This window comes from Limulus polyphemus, unplaced genomic scaffold, assembly GCF_000517525.1.
Source record: "Limulus polyphemus unplaced genomic scaffold, Limulus_polyphemus-2.1.2 Scaffold680, whole genome shotgun sequence".
Classification (NCBI taxonomy): Eukaryota; Metazoa; Arthropoda; class Merostomata; order Xiphosura; family Limulidae; genus Limulus; species Limulus polyphemus.
In genome coordinates this window covers 202,322-213,497 of record NW_013666290.1, presented here as the reverse complement: position 1 = coordinate 213,497, position 11,176 = coordinate 202,322, and positions in this window count along the sequence as shown.

Genomic DNA, 11,176 nt, shown 5'->3' with positions numbered 1-11,176 from the left:
TTAAGGTGGAATGTTTGTTTGTGTGAAATTTCTAGCATTGTAAGTCCACAGACATTCTGCTGTGCCATTGGGGGCGATATAAGAAAGAAACTTTAGAATTATAGTATTGATAATATTTGATGTTTAATTTTTTTTTCTACTCGTCAATGTCATAATACATGTTCTTTCGTTGGACAGGCTTTTTTAAATTATTCAGTAAAAATAATACCAAATTGAGTCCACCTAACGATAATGAATTAGTTTATTTCTACAATAACGTTCGCTACAGGATATGTTCACTGATAGGTCTAACTTCGCAAATAACATTTCAAGAGAAATTCCGAAAGTAATGTACATCTAAATTATTTGCAAAGTTTCCTCGCAAATGAATCGATAACAAACATGCTGATTGACTTTATTAACTCGATCATTTATGAAAGATGGATAAACTTTCATTGTCTAAGTAATTAACTGACACTGAACTAAACTGCATATCACACAGTCTGTCATTTTTATATTGCACTGTAGGAAGCTTCGAGATCGCACAGAAGCTAAATTTCACGAAACTTCTAAACTATTACATCATGGAATGAAACTCCTCTAGTGAAAAATAATAATAATACATATATTTATATATGTTCACAACAGTACAATATTTAACTAACTTATATTATTGGGGATTGAAAACATTATATCAAACGGTAGTTCAACAAATGAATCCCTGTCACACCGAACATGGTCACCTTTTTAGCCTTAAGAACGTTATAATGTCACGGTCAATCCCTTTTTGGTAAAAGAGTATCCCAAGAGCCAGTGGTGTTGACTAGCTGTTTTTCCTCTAGTCTATCACTGCTAAGTTAGAGACGGCTAGCGTTGATAGCCCTCGTTTAGTTTTGCGCGAAATTCGAAACAAACCAAAACAAAAAATTAAAAAGAAACCGCTGGTTGTTTACTGTAATATGGGGTTAGGCTGTTTAATCAACTCTTCAATTTTTCGTTACTAACATCGAAATAAATTTGTAGATGAATAAATATAGAGTCGTTCAAATTTAACTCATGATCCGTCAGTTCACTATCAGTGTTTCAAATAACTTATTCTGCTAAAACTAGGCAGCTAGTAACATGAAGCTAGAGAGAAAATAAACAAACAAAAATACTCGTTTTTATTCGTTTGGTTTGTTTGTTTCAGAGTTTTGCGTAAAGCTATATAAAGGCTATATCTGCATAACAGTCCCTAATTTTGAACTGATGGGCCAGAGGGAAGGCAGCTAGTCAACAGCACCCATCACCACTCTTGTGGTACTACTGTCTGATCCAGTAATGAAATCACTGACGGGATGTCGTCAAATAGGGTTGACGTATGGTGTTTCAGGCAGTTTTGTTGTCTCTGCTACCTACTTCATATTTTAATCACTAGATGGCTATAGCTGCCTTTCTTGAATTGTTTGTTTCAGAATAAAGCCACATTGAGCTATCTATCGTGTCCATCGCGGGAAATCGAACTCAGAATTTTAGCGCTGTAAGTTCGTAAAGTCACCGCCGTATCATCACGGAATTACTTTCTTAACGTTTTAAGTCATGACTAGCGTCTTTGTTTGTTGAAAGGGAAGGGATTTGACCGTCACTTTTAAAACGTATCACGGCGTCAGTTAGCACTTTATAATGGCAGTGGGTCAAAGTTAACTAATAGGCTATGCCCGGGTCTATTTTTAAGGGAGTAGATAGTAACTGACTAGTCTTTTAAAATTAAAAAGTATTACATTTTTCATAAATGTATTTCTTTAAGAGCTTGACTTTTTTATAGTGAAAAATGAACGTCAATACAACTTTTGGAATATTTATATGATTGATCTGTTAAGATGGATTTTTATGAGTGATTTTTAAAAGACATTTCAATGTGGTAGATAATAATCATGCAGGTAGGTAGGAGGGGACTATTGCAACCTATAAATTGCATCCACATATGTATAAAGCATATTTAAAAACAAGAGTTAAAACAGCCTCAGATATCGTGAAAAAGCACCATTTTCAGTGAAAATTGCAAAATGTTTCTGAGGGAGCATGCTGGAGGAGCCCCATTATGGCTTCACCACTCATTCCCTTTTTCTCCAAAAGCAGCCTATGCTTTACAGATTGTGCGATTTACTAACATGTTTGTTTAAATTGATTTTTTTAAATTTTACTGTTATTTTTCAAATTATGTTTCATTCAGTTTGTCATACATATTAATATTAGAATGCTAATATTAGAATAGCAATGTTATACATTATAGCCGATGTATGTGTAACATATCGAAGTTGAATATACTGCTAATTATGTTTTGTATTTGTTGTTAAACGTAAAGCTAAACAGTGGGCTATCTGTGTTGTGCCCGCTGCAAATATCAAAACCCTGTTTTTAACGTAATAAGCCCTACGACTTATTGAGTATGGTTTTGAATCTACGTGGTAGAAATCCTCGTACTTAACAAACTTATTGAGTATTATTTGAAATCTACGTGGTAAAAACCCTTGTATTTAACAAACTTATTTAGCATGATTTTGAATCTACGTGGTAGAAATCCTCGTACTTAACAAACTTATTGAGTATGATTTGAAATCTACGTGGTAAAAACCCTTGTATTTAACAAACTTATTTAGCATGATTTTGAATGTACGTGGTAGAAACCATTGTATTTAACAAACTTATTGAGTATGACTTTGAATCTATGTGTCAGAAACCCTCGTATTTAACTCAACTTACCTGAAGCAGTGTTCTTTATCATAATTTTTTAGTATCATAAATGATCTGACAAACTAGCACTGAAACAAAATCAACCATGCAAAATTCATAAGGATAGCCATACCCACCATTGTAAAAATTATAGTAATATAAAATTAGATCGCACAAAGGATATATTTGATAGTTTTTATTCAGTTGCATGAACTAATTTTGTTCTTAAATAATTTAAATATGAAACTTGTCTGACTCAAACAAATGATATGTCAATGGTCTGTAAAAATACCTACAGTGCGCCACCTCGTGGTGCCGACAAGTATTTGAAGTTGTGGAACAAAAGATTGTATAACACCCCTATATTATTTACTGCGTCTTTTTGTAAACACCGCGAACTAGCCTTTAATCGGCCGGCTTGAAGTTACCTATTAGTGGGGCGTATTTCTTATATCAAAATTAATACGCATTAAAAAGAGGTCGTTAGTCGCCATTTTTGATCATGGGTAACATGTTTCAAACAGGTTGATGATTGGTCTAAGCGATAATTTTTAAAATTTTCTCTTTATTTAACATATAGTAGAATATCCTGTGGCCGAGACGCAGGAATTGTAATTCATATAGGGTTAATTAGATACATACAAGGCATAATAATGCTCTTTACAAAAATGTTGTTGCTACAACTTTGATATATTACTTTTTTATCAATAGAGCGTTTTCGTATTCTTATAACTTTTCTAACAAACCATTGTATAACTTGTAAGAGACCAGTTCACGTAAACAATAAAACTTACAAAAATATGTTAATAGTCTTTATGTTTACGTGTACCGTTACCGTCTCCCCCCCCCCCAAAAAAAAAAATCCGTCGTGCTTCGCACTTTGGGGCCACGGGTGCGTAATAAGAGTGATGGTCAAATCTCATTATTTGGTCTGATAAGAACAACCCCAGAGTTTTGGGTGGGCATGTTGATTATCTTTCTCCCCTCTAGTCTTAACACTAAACAATTGGGGATACCTAGCATAGATAGACCTGATAAAGTTTTACATGAAATCCAACTTAGGAACAAACAAACATCTATGTTTTATTTTTCTGTCTATGTGACTGTGTATGAGAATGTATATTAATCTTTAATTGAGAATAAATATATATATATGGTGTACACTTTATAATCTCATAGTACTTACATAGAATTTCAAAGTTCTTTTCGTCTACAGTCTCGATATATTCTTTATTAGTTTTTCAAAAGTAATTACTCAACAGTATTTAATTTTTTCCAAATGGTGTATACACTCCTCGTAAACTGTCACTCTACATCAGTCTACCATTTATGGATAAAGTTTATTTATCTGTTGATTTTCGCACAAAGCTATTTGGGTGCTATTTGCGCTTGCCGTCCCGAATTTTTGAAGTAATCGACCAGATGGAAGGCAGCTAGTTAATAACATTTACTGCCAACTCTTGGAATATTTTTACCAACGAATAGTGGAACTGATCATCACATATAACGCCCTCACGGCTGAAAAAGCAAGCATGTTTGACGACGGGTTTCAATCCTGTGATCCACAGATTGTGTGTCGAGCACCATAACCACCAAACTTATGGGTGAATACAGTTACGTTTTTGGAACTAAAACTAAAAATTTATTGAAATCAAACAATTCCCAAGTTTCATTTTGTGCAGCATGACATAACTAACAAATTTCAATGATCTTACGTTGTTTATTGATATGTGTTTTCTCGATGTGGACGAGATTATATGGGATCAAATACGCGTCGTTTAAAGCAACGTATAAATGAGCATCTAAAATCTAGTGATAGGAGGGCAGATGAAAATAACTTGGATATAATACGTGGCTCCAACAACGAACTAGGGGCAACAAACAAAGAAACGTTGGCCATCAAGAAACTTAAACCAAAATGGGATCAAATACGCGTCGTTTAAAGCAACGTATAAATGAGCATCTGAAATCTAGTGATAGGAGGGCAGATGAAAATAACTTGGATATAATACGTGACTCCAACAACGAACAAGGGGCAACAAACAAAGAAACGTTAGCCGTCAAGAAACTTAAACCAAAATTTACATAGAAAAAAACAACAAAAACTATCTTATATTCCAGACTAAATTTTCATTGTTTTAGCTTTTGTTAACATTAAGTGCATAAGTTTGAAGACAGGTTCTGTTTAAGAAGTAGACTCAAAACTAAGAAAGGTGCTCCAATATAAAAAGAAGACAAAATATTACGTCAATTTGCTATTTATTTTCGCTTTCTGTTCCATAGAATAGTTATAAATTCTCGAATCAACGAATAACAGGGAAGCGAAATTTAAGAAAAGGAAAAGAAACAAATAAGTGAGACATCGATGATTTTAAATTTAGAAAAATATTATTATTATGTTAATTCTACTGTTGAAGGCTATATTTTTATATTTTAATGTTTTGTTCACTATAGGGAGATTTTTACATGATATACTAATTGTTTAAAGTCTAATACAGAGTTTCTCAAATTGGTGTCCGCGAGTCATGTTCGAAAACTCATAAAAATATTTTTTAAATTATGATTTGTAGAATATAAAATATTTTTCGTGAAATTAATTCTATATGAATTAAAACATTTAATTTTGGAAAAAGGCTTTTCATGTACATGGAATCGTTTCTTTTTTTTTTCAAAACGAAAAACGATAGGTTTGGGGGGTTCGCGGAAAATTTATAAATTAAAAGGGGTTCTCGGGGTTAAGTTTGAGAACCGCTGTTCTAGATGTTTCGTGAAAGTTTAGGCTTCTTTAGTATTTCGAACGTTCGAGAAATAGTGTACGAAATAGAAACACCAGTTAGAGAGAATTAATCTGTTCGGAGTCAGTTAAAGAGTTTTAGTTGATAGTGTTAGTGAGTCTTTATGACACTAATTCAGTTAGTTTATCTGTGAATGATTTAGCCATCGACTAAGTTATTCAGTTATCAAAAGTTAGTTTGTGAGTCGGCCAGTCAGTTTGTTATCCATCAATTAGCGAGAAAGTTTTGAAAGTAAGTTAATCTACATTTGTGAGTTAGGCGAAATGTATGTTGAAACGTTATCACGAAATTAGGCCTGCTAATGAAAGTATCATGTCCCATAACCTGACTGAAGAAATAAATTAATTCGTTATCTTTAAGTGGACAAGACTTTGCTCTTTTTTTTATATCAACTAATCCAAAATAACCAGCCCAACTATAGAACGTGTTTTAACATGGTACTGTCGGTTTTATCCAGCTCGTTGAACTGAATAACGGGAAAGACTGATGTTATGTTTTGTAAAATGTTCAATACTGAAAGCACGGAGCATGTTCAGTGGGATTGTGGCACGAACCTATGACATCACATTCACAGATAGGAATGCTTACCACTAGGATAAACTATAATATTCGTGAAAATGATGAACTACCTTTGTGATGGCTGGTGCTGTTGGCTGACTTTCTGTCTTTGTGGTCAGTAGTTCTAAATTGGAAACAGCTATATATGAATTCTATGGTGGGGCCTTCATCTGGCTGTTAAGTCCACGTGTGCATAAGGAGCCATTGAAGTTGAAAATTCCAATTCAAACAAGTTGTATTAGAATATTTTAAAATACTATTTAGATTACATTTTGGCAGTATTTTTAAGTTATTATATATGTAACATTTAGTTTCAAAATAGTAAGTGTGACTCATTTAGTGTTGAAATATTGCAAAGAGTGAATTACATTTTATGTGTTGTAAGCAAATTTGTATATGCCAATGTAATGTCTTGTTGCCTCTGATGAGAACAATGGTGCCACGGAGACATGTCAACTACACATACTTGGTTAACAGCAAATTTCCTACTATTCGATAGGGTATTCCTAACAAAAGTAGGCTTACAGCTGAAGAAATAATTCATTGATGTTTTGAAGTATAGCGAGATTTTGAAATAATGAATAGCCAAAGGACGCGACATTCTGAAAAAGAGAGGCTTCAATTTTTTATGGCAGTGGAACAGAGTGACACAGCGGAATATTTAGAACAACAATGGGCTCTGAAACCACACTCCAAGCCAATCCAGAGTAACTTCTTAATGGTTAAGAAAGTGAACCCTCCAACCCAAAAAAGCCACTATGAAAAAGGTGGGCCATATAGTTGGATACCGTCAATAATAAAATAACTAGAAAAATAGTCGAAGAAACTGGAATGACAGCATATGACAATATGCTCATCATGTCCTCTTACTCCATGGAGATCTAATGGGTTTTTGTGCCTTTTGTATATTTGAACGTGGTCTTGGAACCTTATGCCTACGTACTGTAAAGGGTCTATGGAAAATGTCCTCTTTTGCATGAGTTTGTTACAATAAACATTTGTTTTCGAGCAATAATGTGTGATCACGGTCAACCAGAGCCGATAATGGCCTGCCACCCTAAGCAGAACTTAAGACTAAGTTCCTACTCACACTGAACCCCTCGAGTATTTGAAGCCCTAGGCAGTCGCTTGTGTTACCTCTCCTTAATAATGGGCCTGGGGTCAACAGGAAGAGCATGATCGATGATGAAGGAAATAACTCTGAAGACAATACAAGACCTGAGACATCATACTTCTATAGAAGAATTAGCCTCATGATATCTTCTTATTCACTTTACGTTTCTCAGAGATTTTCGATCTGTTGCTTTTTCACGAAATATTGCAACAGTAAAAAAAATAACAATGTTTGTTCATCTGCTCATGGCAAAGCTACTAAGGCTACCTTCTGCCGTCTCCAGTTTTTAACAGCCGACGAAAGGTATGGTAACTTTTGATGTATGTTTTAAACTGCCGTCTCCAGTTTTTAACAGCCGACGAAAGGTATGGTAACTTTTGATGTATGTTTGGTAACATACTGCCGTCTCCAGTTTTTAACAGCCGACGAAAGGTATGGTAACTTTTGATGTATGTTTGGTAACATACTGCCGTCTCCAGTTTTTAACAGCCGACGAAAGGTATGGTAACTTTTGATGTATGTTTGGTAACGTAGCTTATGATGTCTCATAATAAAGAAAAACTAGCATAATGTCCGCATTGTGGATTAAATTTAGCAATTTCTTTCTCAGACACAAGTAGAGAAAAAAAATTAATTATGGTGTTAGAAGAGCAGCCATTTATAACTGTTATATTTCTGTTAAAATAGGCTTCTGGTACTTTTGTATTTGTTTGAGACGCTGTATAATATCGTTATATGGTGTGTGTTTTCCACTGAAAATTTATCCAGTGGTTCTTTAGAGAAAAAACATCTATAAAAATGCTATTTTGGCTGAAACTGGAGTTGTTTAAGCTCCTTTCAAGGAGTGGTTCATCAGGAAAGAAAATCACTCGCAAGAAGTGTAACCCTGGCTGAAACTGGAGTTGTTTAAGATCAACACGATAAAGGTGTTTTGCTTATTTTTAGATAAGGAAAACACATTGCAGAGTGTAACTTCTTTGAACCTAGTGTTTTATAACCTCCACAAAAAAGTTTGTTTGTTTGTTTGTTGAATATGGCGCAAAGCTACACGAGAGCTATCTGCGTTAGCGGTTCCTAATTTTGAAGAGATGGACGAGATGGAAGGCAGCTAGTTAGCACCACCCCTCGCCAACTCTTGAGCTATCCTTGTCAGACCAAATAGTGGGATTTGACCGTCACTTTTATAACGCACCCACAGCCCCAGAGTGTGGAATACAATTGTTTTTTTTTTTGGCAGTAACGGGAAGCGAACTTTAGAACATTTGTTTTTTAATAGTGTCGAACACGGTATGGTGGCTTTTGTGCCAGATTGTGGATATAAGGATCGATGGTTTGCGTAATAAAACGTAATGCAGTCTTGACTGAGACTAAAAAAAAAAATTACTTAATCTCCATAAAATAGAATAGTTCTAACGAAAAGGAACACTACTAAAAATGTATCTTGGTTGAAATTAAAACGATTTAACCTCCGTAAAAATAAAGGTTCTACAGAGAAAGAACACCCGTAAGAACTGTAACTTGGTTGAACCTACGGCTAATTAACTTCTTTGTGTATATAAAAAATAAAATGTGTGTGTTCGTGTTGTTCGATGTTATCAGTAGTCACGTGCTCTCGTGGACGATCGAAGTGGAATGAACTCATTTGTTCTGTTTATGTCCAATTGAAAAACGAGAAAGCACACCAATGCAACTAAAGAGTATTCCTACAACAGCCATAAAGTTTAACAGACAGGTGTAATCTTAAAGGTTCTTATTTAACTGATGATGTTGTTTCTTGTATTTGAATTCTTCATATATTTTGCTGAAGGTCTACATTTCAGTTTGACGTAAAATAAAAGAATATTTTTATTAGAGTTATTATTGTTGTTATAATTTTGAATTATAGGTGGCTTGGATGGGCCGAACATCCTTCTGCTTACAGCGACTGATTGAAGACATTCTTCACAGCATTTCCCCCACGCGAAAGAATGTCAATAGTTTTGCAAGCCCCATGACTAGCCTATGGAGTTTGTTTCTTTGAGAGGAGAAGAATATCATTAACATGACAAGAAGTATTTGTATATACGTGTAATCAGTTTGATCCCTTTTTCTTTATTCATAGAACACTCGACTCGCAATCTGCGGGTCCCGGGTTCGAATCCCAGTCCCACCAAACATTTTCGCCCTTTCTGCCTGGAGGAAGTTATAAAGTGACGGTCAGTCCTACTATTTGTTGGTAAAAGAGTAGTCCAAGAGTTGGCGGTGGGTAATGTTGACTACCTGCCTTCCCTCTAGTCTATCACTTCAAAATTAGGGAATGTTGGCTGGCGTAGGTAGTTCTCGAGCAGCTTTGCGCGACGTTCAAAACAAACAAACAATCAGAAAAATGTGTTATAACTGGTGACTATGAAAGAGTATACACACACTGCTCAGTGCACCAGTAGTGATTAATATAATCTAAGCAAGTTTCCATATCTATTCTTTACTGGACATGCTAGTTAATATAATTTAAGAGAGTATCCATGTATTCTTATTGGTTATGTTACGGAGTTAAACATGGATTCTTTTATTGTAAATATATTCGAAAATGTTTTTGTACTATATGAAAATGTTTAATCTTAATGCCAAAATGCAATCAAACATAGAACTACAAAAGTGCAAAATGTCATATTTAAAATACTAATTCATGAGGTTATGATAAATCTTACCTCAGTAACTGAAAGTTACACCAGCGTTTAATGTATGGTCCAAGTCGGGCCAGTATATGAAAGCTCAGACTTATTCATTTTCAAAAGCTTTTTTTATATCATTCCTCGAATTAAAGTTGAAATAATTTGTTATGTGAGATAAAAGCTTACAACCCATTAAGAGACTCCACCCTCAGTCATATTAGTCAGGGCGGTCAACTTGAAATCTGCTGATCGCGGGAGCGAAACCTGTCGCTGCGGGGCGTTATAATATAACGGTCAATTCCACTGTTCGTTGATAAAAATTAGCTCAAGAGTTGGCAGTGGGTAGTGTTGTCTAACTGTTTTTCCTCTAGTCTCCCCCTTACAGTGCTAGAAACCGGGTTTCGATACCCGTGGTGGGCAGAGCACAGATAGCCCTTTGTGTAGCTTTGTGCTTAACTACAAACAAATAAGCAAACCCTCTAGTCTACCACTTCGAAATTAGGGACGGCTAGCGCAGATAGCCCCTCGAGTAACTTTGCGCAAGGTCAAGAGAAATAAAAAAACAAACGACGTCTTTTTTCACGTCATTACGAGGCGACTTTAAACAGAAAGAACAGAAAACGAACAATGTAATATTCATAAATAAGAAACTAACTAACGTGATCAACGAACTATATCTTTTAGTTGTCGAAAAGTAGAAGGTAAGACAGAAAATAATTCAGATATTGGGGAATGTGATAGTTTATTAATAAACGGTAAAAATGGGCAAACGTAGAAAAGAAAATAACTTGATCCTATACGAAAGCCCCCAGTGGCACAGAGGTATGTCTGCGGACTTACAACGCTAGAATACGGGTTTCGATACCCGTGTTGGGCAGAGCACAGATAGTCCATTGTGTAGCTTTGTGCTTCATTACAAACAAACGAACAAACCTATACAGAAAACTTAGTAATTTGTGTTTCTATTCTGTCCCATTGACAACATAGTGTAGAGAATTGTTTCTATACTTTGGTTTTGATAACTGCCATTACTCATATAGGAAAAACTCCGTGGCTTAGCGTGCTCTTGGGCTGTGAATCCGGGGGTTCATGGTTCGTTGTCCGTTGTTGTAGAAACACGCTGCACAATTTGGGGTCACGGGTGCGTTATGAGAGTAACAGTCAAACACCACTATTCAAACAAATAAGAGTAGCCCAATAATTTACAGTGGGCAGGTACTCTTAACTCTGCCTTCTTTCTAGCCTAACAGTTAGAAATTAAGGACGGTTACGCGCAGATAGCTCTTTGTGAAGCTTTGTACGAAAATTCTGAAATTATCAAACGTTTGCAACATGCACATTTTAATTTCAATTTAAGACCTCAGACG